General features: G+C 45.3%; 1 long non-coding RNA gene across 1 annotated transcript; it reads left to right on the plus strand.

The window, feature by feature from the left end:
* Positions 1–429: 429 nt before the first annotated feature.
* LOC138644310 (uncharacterized) lies at positions 430–11,519 on the plus strand. Its single transcript, XR_011314601.1, has 2 exons — positions 430–541; positions 7,867–11,519. It is a non-coding gene; the product is annotated as an uncharacterized lncRNA (long non-coding RNA).
* Positions 11,520–11,813: the final 294 nt, after the last annotated feature.

The raw sequence follows: 11,813 nt of genomic DNA on the forward strand, positions 1-11,813 counted from the left end.
CTGAGGCCAACTGCATGACACCGCAAACTGTGACAGTGGCCGCAGCGCCATCCGCAGTCTGCTCACCGCAGGCCTTCAAAGCCCCACCTGTATATGAACCCACCAGGAGGCTTTCCCCATATAAAGTACGATCACTGTGGAGACATGGGGGGGACAACAGGCGCCCCGGAGCGCTGGATCGAGATCACATTGACCAGGGATCATCCAACTGAACGCCCGCTCTCCTGTTACCGTGGGTATAACACTACTCAGACAACACAAGGTCAGGGTAGAACAGTGTGGCAATGCTATATTGAACCACAAAACAGGCAGATAACGCATAGAACAGTCCCAGCACAGTATCCAAGATGGTGAACGTTAGAGTCTCACCCTTCACTGACTCGCAGAAATAAGAGCAACTGCGACTTCAGAGATTCCAGGACAGGATACAGAGAAGATAATGACAATCTTTGGAAGATGAGAGTCCATTGAGGTACAATTCCAGTTGACCCGAGGGTCACAACCTGGCTTCTCCGAACATCTCCATGGAGTCAGGTGACCGGTGGGTCCAATTCCTGGCTTTCTCAAACAAATTGCGACAGGACAGCTGACTCAGCTGCTCACCCGACGTAGACACAGGAACACTTGGCACTAAAGTTTCTGGGTGGTTTATAGTTTCATAAACTACAAAGCAAAGTAATAACACAAAAACAGCCTTTTGTGGCACAAATGAATAGAAAAAACCCCATAGAAAAAGTCCTTGCCGGCATAGCTCCGGCCCGCTGGGATACAGCACGCTTCAATCTTCATGATACATATCTCCACTCATACAAAAGCAGAGATTAAATCCCTAGCAAATGATGCTAATAATCATCACAAACCATTATATGGTCCAGTGGGACAAAAAGTTTTCTAGCATCCAAATAGGACTGTAAAAAAACTGTTCTACGCTACAACAGAGCGAGCATCTGAGAAGAGGCGCAAGGTGAACAATAAAATTACAATATTTTATTAGAAATAATTTAAAAGCGAAACCATGTTAAAAAGTGCCAATATAGTGCAAGGTGATGAGCCAAAGAAAGTGCCGCACAGACGGCAGGCAAGATGTCACGCTAATAAACCACATGTCTGAGGTAAGAAATGTTCATTCCATCAATGGAGGACACGATGGTCTTCACATCTCTGCTCCAGTGTCCTGTCCAATGTGTATTGCTCTTTAGCCGTAGTTTTCAGGGTTATGGGGATATAGTCAATACACTATATGATTTTTTTTTTTCTAGTCTCTGGATGCAAGTTTTCTTTATGTTGGTGCTTATTTGTGTATTTTCAATCGTTGACTACGTTGTTTATTAGCATTGCATATTGCTCTTGCCTTCCATCTGTGCGGCCACCTACTTTCTTTGCCTCATCACCTTACACTATATTGGCACTTTTTTAACATGGTTTGTCTTATAAATTATTTCTAATGAAATATTGTAATTTTATTGTATATCTCCCCTTATTTACAGCACCAGAGACCCTGTCACATATCCAGGGCCGGCGTTAGGGCAAGGCAGACTAGGCAGCTGCCTGGGGCCCCCAACATCTGCAGCAGAAGCTTCACTGATAATAGAATTACGGACATCACGATCAGGTGACCTGCCATGTGACCTTGATGTCACTGTAATAGGGTGCAGGGTAGAGTATGTCACCATGGAACAGACAGACCAACTGTTGAGGGGAATTTATTAACAGGATAATAATAATAATAATTTTTATTTAAATAGCGCCAACATATTCTGCAGCGCTTTACAAATTATAGAGGGGACTTGCACAGACAATAGACATTACAGCATAACAGAAATCACAGTTCACAATAGATACAAGAGGAATGAGGGCCCTGCTGCTCGCAAGCTTACAAACTATGAGGAAAAGGGGAGACACGAGAGGTGGATGGTAACAATTGCTTTAGTTATTCGGACCGGCCATAGTGTAAGGCTCGGGTGTTCATGTAAAGCTGCATGAACCAGTTACCTGCCTAAGTATGTAGCAGTACAGACACAGAGGGCTAATACTGCATAAAGTGTATGAGAACATGATGCGAGGAACCTTTTTTTTTTTTTTTTATAAATAGGCCACACAGGGATCGTTAGGTTAATGCATTGAGGCGGTAGGCCAGTCTGAACAAATGAGTTTTTAGGGTACGCTTAAAACTGTGGGAATTGGGGATTAATCGTAATAACCTAGGTAGTGCATTCCAAAGAATCGGCGCAGCACGTGTAAAGTCTTGGAGACGGGAGTGGGAGGTTCTGATTATTGAGGATGCTAACCTGAGGTCATTAGCGGAGCGGAGGGCATGGGTAGGGTGGTAGACTGATACCAGAGAGGAGATGTAGGGTGGTGCTGAGCCATGGAGTGCTTTGTGGATGAGGGTAGTAGTTTTGTACTGGATTCTGGAGTGGATGGGTAACCAGTGTAATGACTGGCACAGGGTAGAGGAGTACGATTCTCCTCGCAGGGAGTAAACAGGGGGTTAATAGAGATAAAGCAAACAGTAAACAGTTAAGCGGAATCGAAATGGTTAACGAGTGTTCTTGTAACTTAGGCTACTTTCTCACTTACGTTTTTAGGTTTCCGTCGACGTGCAGTGAAATGAGGTATCGACGGACGTCATGAAAATACTGCAAAATATGTGCGACGGATCCTGTGAAATGACGGATGCGTCGTTCGAATTTTTCAAGCTGGGGACGAGAGAGGGAGAGACTTTTTCCCGGACTTGAAATTCCTTCCGGGCATGCTCAGAAGGGAAAAACGGGATCCGTCGCTGGATTCCTGTGTGTGACGGTCAGCGACGGATCCTGCGTCCATAGGCTTCCATTATATCTGACGACGCGCAGAGCAGGATGCGTCACTGACCGATTTTCCAACGTGCAGAAAAAACGTTCCTATGAAGGTTTTCTCCGCACGACAGACCGCTATTTTACGACGGATCCAGTGCACGACGGATGAAACGGATCGCCATCCGTCACGATCCGTGCTAATACAAGTCTATGGGAAAATGCAGGATCCTGCATTCTCAAAAAATCGACGGATTGTGACGGATCTCAAAAGACAGAAGTCTGAAAGAGGCCTTATCAGTCCAGGGTGGTCCTGACTGGAGGGTCCTTATTCCAACGTGGGTACAGTCACCAGCAGTGGGAACTGGAGACTCCGGGGTTAAGCCGCTGCAGCCTGTTCTCCTTGTGCAGCTGGAAGCAGGAAGTCACACAGCCACTCTGCTGCACAGTCTCTGTATATCAGGCTGACAGTCTCTCTCTGTCTCCTGGGAACTGGAGACTCCAGGGTTAAGCCTCTGCAGCCTGTTCTCCCAGTGAAGCTGGAAGCAGGAAGTCACACAGCCACTCTGCTGCACAGTCTCTGTATATCAGGCTGACAGTCTCTCCTCTGTCTCCTGGGAACTGGAGACTCCGGGGTTAAGCCTCTGCAGCCTGTTCTCCCTGTGCAGCTGGAAGCAGGAAGTCACACAGCCACTCTGCTGCACAGTCTCTGTATATCAGGCTGGCAGTCTCTCTGCAGCAGCAATGCTGCACACACTGAGCAGTTTACTTGTCACACTCAGGGGTCCTGGCTTGTCACTGCGGTCACCGGGGTTGCGCTCTCACTGTCAGGGGATACGTCTTAGGGGATTACGGAGGCTTCCAAGTCCACACTCTCACTCCAGCCTTCACTACGGCTGGTATCTCAGCCTCAGTGCCCTCACGGGGAGCACTCTCTTTCGGGGAGCACCTCAAAGAAAGGGAGGGTAACAGAGTGTGGGATTGGGGTGAAGGAGCAGGTATCTGACAGGAGAAAATCAACTCCTCCGCCATGTTTGCTGCTGGGGCAGGGTGTGTGAGAAAGGTGGAAGCCACCATACGAAAGTGCAGCAGGAGAGGCTGTGTCAGAAGGGGTGAGCCAGGTTTCGGTGATGGCGAGGAAGGAAAGTTTGGTAGTAACAAAAAGACCATGGATGTAGGAAAGCTTGTTGCAGACAGAGTGAGCGTTCCACAGAGCTCCTGTTAGTGGGACTGGGGAAGCGGGGGCTGGGCAAATGGGTATAAGGTTAGAGAGGTTACGGAAAGTTGTGTAAAAGCGTGGATGGGAGGTAGAACTGACTGTGGGGATGTGGTGAGGATGACCAGGATTTGGAGAGATGTCACCAGCAGTGAGAAGAAGCCGAGAAAGTGTTAGCAGGTGGGAGCAGGAGAGGGCATGAGGGGCTGTCTGTGTTTGGAGACAGAGGATTGTGTGTTGAGGAACAGTTCAGAGGAGGAGGTGAGATGGATGGGGAGGATTGAGGAAGAGATGGACAGTTCCTTACTAGGTGTTGGGATTAGGGGAGGTAGCAGAAAGTGAAGGATTATAGAGGTGAGAGTGAAAACAAACAGACAAATTGTTTACAGTGACTGGCCAGTTACCTTCAGTTCTGGTTTTAATTCTAAAATTAATCTTCACACTTCCAGGACACACTTATAGGAATCACTGCAGACTGAAATCATTGCTGACTTGTGCTATGCAATATATCTGCTACTAAGTGCAATCAGGTGTGAAGCAGAGCGGAGTGGTCTCTGCTCATCTTGGTCAGAGAATTAAGAGTGGACCAGATGCAGACAATCAAGCATTGAGTAAACAAGGTCATAAATAACACTGGGGTAAGCTGGGGTTAGCTGAAAGGCATACCATGAGCAGGCTAGGAGCAGAGGAAAGTCTGTGTGGAAAGTTGGGTTTTGTACTATGTGCACTTCATAGACAGCAGGAGAGCTGGGTGGATGAACATACCATGTGAATGCTAGGAGCAGATGCAAGTCTATGTGCAAATATGTGTGTGTGTATAAGTGCATGCCATGTGTGTGCGTGCGTGTGTGTAGAAGTGCGTGCCATGTATGTGTATGTATAAGGCCTCTTTCACACTTGCGTCGGTACAGGTCCGTCGCTATGCGTTGGCGAGATGTACCGACGGACGTTGTGAAAATTCGGCACAACGTGGGCAGAGGATGCAGTTTTTCAACGCATCCGCTGCCCATTCTAAAGTCCCGGGGAGGAGGGGGCGGAGTTCCAGCCACGCATGCGCGGTAGGAAATGCAGGATCCGACATACGACAAAACGTTCCCTTGAACGTTTTTTCGTGGTGACGATCCGCCAAAACACGATGCATCCACTGCACGACGTATGGCAATACGTCGCAATCCGTCGGCAATACAAGTCTATGGGGAAAAAACGCATCCTGCGGGCACATTTGTAGGATGCGTTTTTTTCCCAAAACAACGCATTGCGACGGATGAGCCACGACGCATAAGCATGTGCCATGTACATGTGTTTGGGTGTGCATGTTTATATATAATTTTTACATTATTCTAACTTGAATATATGTTCTTAGTATATGTAGATGGCTGGGTATAAACAGAGTTTGTGTATGTATGTGTTGCACATTTTTAAATACTGGCTGAATATATATATATATATATATAATCAGTACAGACCAAAAGTTTGGACACACCTCATTTAAAGATTTTTCTGTATTTTCATGACTATGAAAATTGTACATTCACACTGAAGGCATCAAAACTATGAATTAACACATGTGGAATTATATACTTAACAAAAAAGTGTGAAACAACTGAAATTATGTCTTATATTGTAGGTTCTTCAAAGTAGCCACCTTTTGCTTTGATGACCGCTTTGCACACTCTTGGCATTCTCTTGATGAGCTTCAAGAGGTAGTCACCGGGAATGGTTATCACTTCACAGGTGTGCCCTGTCAGGGTTAATCAGTGGGATTTCTTGCCTTATAAATGGGGTTGGGACCATCAGTTGTGTTGAGCAGAAGTCTGGTGGATACACAGCTGATAGTCCTACTGAATAGACTGTTAGAATTTGTATTATGGCAAGAAAAAAGCAGCTAAGTAAAGTAAAACGAGTGGCCATCATTACTTTAAGAAATGAAGGTCAGTCAGTCCGAAAAATTGGGAAAACTTTGAAAGTGTCCCCAAGTGCAGTGGCAAAAACCATCAAGCGCTACAAAGAAACTGGCTCACATGAGGACCGCCCCAGGAAAGGAAGACCAAGAGTCACCTCTGCTTCTGAGGATAAGTTTATCCGAGTCACCAGCCTCAGAAATCGCAGGTTAACAGCAGCTCAGATTAGAGACCAGGTCAATGCCCCACAGAGTTCTAGCAGCAGACACATCTCTACAACAACTGTTAAGAGGAGACTTTGTGCAGCAGCCTTCATGGTAAAATAGCTGCTAGGAAACCACTGCTAAGGACAGGCAACAAGCAGAAGAGACTTGATTGGGCTAAAGAACACAAGGAATGGACATTAGACCAGTGGAAATCTGTGCTTTGGTGACTGATGAGTCCAAATTTGAGATCTTTGGTTCCAACCACCGTGTCTTTGTGCGACGCAGAAAAGGTGAACGGATGGACTCTACATGCCTGGTTCCCACCGTGAAGCATGGAGGAGGAGGTGTGATGGTGTGGGGGGGCTTTGCTGGTGACACTGTTGGGGATTTATTCAAAATTGAAGACATACTGAACCAGCATGGCTACCACAGCATCTTGCAGCGGCATGCTAGTCTATCCGGTTTGTGTTTAGTTGGACCATCATTTATTTTTCAACAGGACAATGACCCCAAACACCTCCAGGCTGTGTAAGGGCTATTTGACCAAGAAGGAGAGTGATGGGGGGCTACACCAGATGTCCTGGCCTCCACAGTCACCAGACCTGAACCCAATCGAGATGGTTTGGGGTGAGCTGGACGCAGAGTGAAGGCAAAAGGACCAACAAGTGCTAAGCATCTCTGGGAACTCCTTCAAGACCATTTCCGGTGACTACCTCTTGAAGCTCATCAAGAGAATGCCAAGAGTGTGCAAAGCAGTCATCAAAGCAAAAGGTGGCTACTCTGAAGAACCTAGAATATAAGACATTTCAGTTGTTTCACACTTTTTTGTTAAGTATATAATTCTGTGTGTGTGTATATATGTATATGTATGTATGTATATGTGTGTATATATATATATATATATATTATTATTATTATACATTTTTATAGCGCCATTTATTCCATGGCGCTTTACATGTGAATACGGGGCAAATATAGACAATTACATTAACCATGAGCAGATAACAAGGCACACGAGTACATAAGGAGGGAGGACCCTGCCCGCGAGGGCTCACAGTCTGCAGGGGGTGGGTGAGGATACACTAGGAGAGGGAAGAGCTGGCTGTGCGGCTGTTCAGTAGGTTGAGGATCACTGCAGGCTGTAGGCTTGTCGGAAGAGATGAGTCTTCAGGTTCTTTTTGAAGGTTTCTATGGTAGGCGCAAGTCTGATGTGTTGGGGTAGAGAGTTCCAGAGAATGGGGGAAGCACGGGAGAAGTCTTGGATGCGGTTATGGGAAGAGGAGATAAGAGGGGAGTAGAGAAGGAGATCTTGGGAGGATCGGAGGTCGCGTGTAGGTAGGTACCGGGAGACCATGTCACAGATGTATGGAGGAGACAGGTTGTGGATGGCTTTGTATGTCAGTGTGAGGGTTTTGAACTGGAGTCTCTGGGCGATAGGAAGCCAGTGAAGGGCTTGACACGGGGGAGAGGCTGGGGAATAGCGGGGGGACAGGTGGATTAGTCGGGCAGCAGAGTGTAGGATGGATTGGAGTGGTGCCAGAGTGCTAGAGGGGAGTCCAGAGAGTAGGAGGTTGCAGTAGTCGAGGCGGGAGATGATATATATACATACACACACACACACACACACACACACACACACACACACGATAATGATAAAAACATTGTACAACGATTGATCCTTTGACATGAATCTGTAGATCCATGAAAACTAACAAGAAATAAATGATTGTGATAAACTTCCTCCCCAGGCGCAGAGGACTCTCCGTCCCACAGCGTTACCCTGTGTTATATTATGGTAAATATTTCCTACCTTGATTATTATTTAGACAATTAAATATGCTTATAGATCTTTAATACTTTGGTATTTTAATATTATCTTTATAAGTGTGTGGTAGATTGGTTCACTCTGCTCTACAGGGAGGTAGACACGGGAACAGTCTGTTTAACCCCTTAAACCCTGGAGCTTTTTTCATTTTTGCTTTTTCACTCCCCTCCTTCCCACAGCCATAACTTTTTTTCTCCGTCAGTATGGCCATGTGAGGGCTTATTTTTTGCGTGATGAGTTGTACTTTTGAATGGCACCACTGGTTTTACCATGTTGTGTACTAGAAAACTGTAAAAAATTCTGTGAAACTGCAAAAAAAAGTGCAATCCCACACTTGTTTTTTGTTTTGGCTTTTTTGCTAGGTTCACTAAATGCTAAAGCTAACCTGCCATTACGATTCTCCAGGTCATTACGAGTTCATAGACACCAAACATGTCTAGGTTCTTTTTTATCAAAGTGGTGAAAAAAAAATTCCAAACTTTGTTAAAAAATTGCACCATTTTCCGATACCCGTATCGTCTCTATTTTTCGTGACCTGAGGTTGGGTGAGTTCTTATTTTTTCATGACGAGCTGACGTTTTTAATGATGCTATTTTTGTGCAGATCCGTTCTTTTCATCGCCCGTTATTGCATTTTAATGCTATGTCGAAGCAAACAAAGAAATGTAATTCTGATTTTCTGACATTTTTTTCTCGATACGCTGTTTAGCGATCAGGTTAATCCTTTTTTTATTAATACATCGGTCGATTCTGAACTCGGCGATACCAAATATGTGTAGGATTGATTTTTTTTTTTATTATTATTATTGTTATGTTGAATGGAGCTAAATGGGGTGATTTGAACTTTTACATTTTTTTTTTAATCAATATTTTTAAAAACCTTTTTTTAACTTTTGGCTTGCTTCAATAGTCTCCATGGGAGACCAGAAGCTGCAATATCCAATCAGCTCTGCTACATAGAGGCGATGAATGATCAGATCGCCTCTATATAGCAGAATTGCTCACTTGCTATGAGTGCCAACGACTGGGTTGCGCTCACAGGAAGCTGTCACTGACAACCATAGAGGTCTCCAGGAGACCTCAGGTTATCATACCAACACACCGGTGACCCAAGATCACGTGACGGGGGTCACTGGTGTGCATATTTCCGGCGCGATTGCTGGATTGCTTGTTAAATGCCGCTGTCAGAATTTGACAGTAGCATTTAACTGGTTAATAGCCACGGGTGGATCACGATTCCACCCGCAGCTATTGCGGGCACATGTCAGCTGTTGAAAACGGCATCCTTCAGGTGTAGAGAAGGCAGTTGTCACGTCTCAGCTGTTGGGTGACCAGTGGCTCTTTCCCTGTTCTGAACGCTAAGGGGTGCCCTAGATTGCCCTATTCCCCAGGATACCTCTGAAGGTGAAGATGCCGGGGCCTCCACCCTTGCCTTATCTCCTGAATCAGCCTTCCGTCTGTTCCCTTCCCCCACCCAGGGAGGAGGGGAGTGGCCGCCCACCGCAGTACACCAACCCGACGAACAAGGGAACACGAACAAGGGGTAACTGAAAATACCAGGCATACAAATATTCACTCACATCTAACAGAGGAATGCACCGGGGAGTAGAGAATGGAGAAAAAAACTAAATAAGAGGAGGGAAGGGAATTATCACACTTAAAAAATTACACGACAGTCACAGATCACTCCTCCAAACACTTGTCCCAGCCATGCAGCATAAGCGAACTCTGAGGATGTGTCAGTCAGGACCCAGATTGCCGCTAGGAGTGGCAAACCGAGCTCAGACTCTCAGAGCTCCCAACAAGGCCTGTAGCAATATGTTATATGTTCATGTGGCCTCTAGGGGTCTCACTACTTTTATGTGTGTTCTATATTCTTTGTTTGGAACTTGTTGGATGTTGTTGTACTCGGATTTCATGTAATGGAGGTTGAGATATGATGTGAATAAAGAGCCTGGAGATACTCACAGAGTGTGATTTATGACAGGATTCATCAAACAGAACATGGTGGCAGCGGTGGGATAGAACCTACAAATTCTTAGAGCTTATATGAGGCTGGAACTGCACAGATCACTGCAACTGTAAGTACAGATTCCCTGACAGTACAGAAAACTGGAGACTGGTCTGAAGCCCCTCAGAGACTGGATGTCACTTCATGTAATCTGTCCCAGACTTGGAGACATTGGAAGGAAGAGTTTACACTGTATGTGGATCTGACTGTGGGCCCCACTGATGACAAACGGAAAGTAAAGCTGTTTTATTACCTAATTGGGGAAAATGGCAGAGAATTAGCCCACTCCTTGCTCCCAGACACAGACAACCTCCTCCTAGCAGACATTGTGCAGGCATTTGATAAACACTGTGACCCAAAGAAGAATGAGACAGTGGAAAGATATAAGTTTTTCACAAGACATCAGGAGGATGGTGAAAATGTGGACAGATATCTGACAGAGCTGAGGAGACTTGCGGAAACATGTGGCTTTGGAGAGATCAGGGACAGTCTAATCAAGGACAGAATGGGGTGTGGCATAAAGGCCATGAACCCAGTTTCTGGACAACCTTTGCCTTTTGCCAGTGTTTGTCAAATGTGGTGCTTGGCTGCAGCCGAATGTTGTCATTTCTCTGGAGCTCAGGCAGATCCTTTGCAGATTTATTGTAATAGAAAGCTTGCCTAGCTTGATTCTTCTGTAATTTAGCTTCGATGTTTCCCAGCAGCTTTGGCTCTAACAGAGGACACGCAGTTGGTACTAGTGTCTTTGTACGCCTACTCATGAGCCTCTGTGCCGGACTGCTGTCTAGGCCTTGGGTGGGTGTGTTTCTATGATCCAGAATAGACAGATATACATCAGCACCCACCTGGTTTGCTTTCTGCATGAGTCTTTTGGCCGTTTTTACTGCTGACTCTGCTTTCCCATTACTCTGAGGATATCTTGGAGAAGACGTCTGGTGTTCAAATTCCCATTTCTTACTGAAAGTTTTGAATTCTTCCGACATAAACTGTTTTTTTTTTTTTTTATCTGGGACCTCGGTCTTAAGAAATTCTAACAGACGACGGAAGAAGACTAAGGAGGAATCGAAGATATTTGAGGAAAACGCAAGAAAGAGATGATTCATGGCCTTTTGAACAGTATCCAGACACCCAAGACAACGAGGCAGCAAGTACAAGTCAGGCACCAACAGTGACAGCTGACCATCAGGGTGAGGACTCTGGCCAGAGACAGACAATATCAGAAGAACTACCAGATGGACCAGATGTAGAAAGTGACACATCTTATATTACCAGAGCTGGCAGAATTAGCAAAAAGCCGGCGCACCTCAAAGATTATATCTAACTGGACGTACTAGGTTAATTTCTAACTTTGTCATAGTATACATTAGTTTAGTATCTTTTATTGTTCCTCTAGTTAAAAGAGAAAGGATGTAGCAATATGTTATATGTTCATGTGGCCTCTAGGGGTCTCACTACTTTTATGTGTGTTCTATATTCTTTGTTTGGAACTTGTTGGATGTTGTTGTACTCAGAATTCATGTAATGGAGGTTGAGACATGATGTGAATAAAGAGCCTGGAGATACTCACAGAGTGTGATTTATGACAGGATTCATCAAACAGAACAAGGCCGATTAACCCCTGTTCTGCCAAAATAAATTAACATTTAAAAAGGTGAAGTGCTTCTTTTCAGAGCGGAGTAGGAGCAATCTGGCTGCGGTCTTCTGGCTCCTCTTTGTTGCGGTAACCCCCTGACAGCCATCTTCCCCTTGGCACTTGGGGACAGGAGAATTTGCCAGTACACTTTCGATAGGTCCAGGGTGGTGATATTATTCCCATAGTCCTAGTTAGGAGTCAAAATTACATAATTACCGTAATCTATA

The sequence above is a fragment of the Ranitomeya imitator genome, chromosome 7 (genome assembly GCF_032444005.1).
Source record: "Ranitomeya imitator isolate aRanImi1 chromosome 7, aRanImi1.pri, whole genome shotgun sequence".
NCBI classification, from domain to species: domain Eukaryota; kingdom Metazoa; phylum Chordata; class Amphibia; order Anura; family Dendrobatidae; genus Ranitomeya; species Ranitomeya imitator.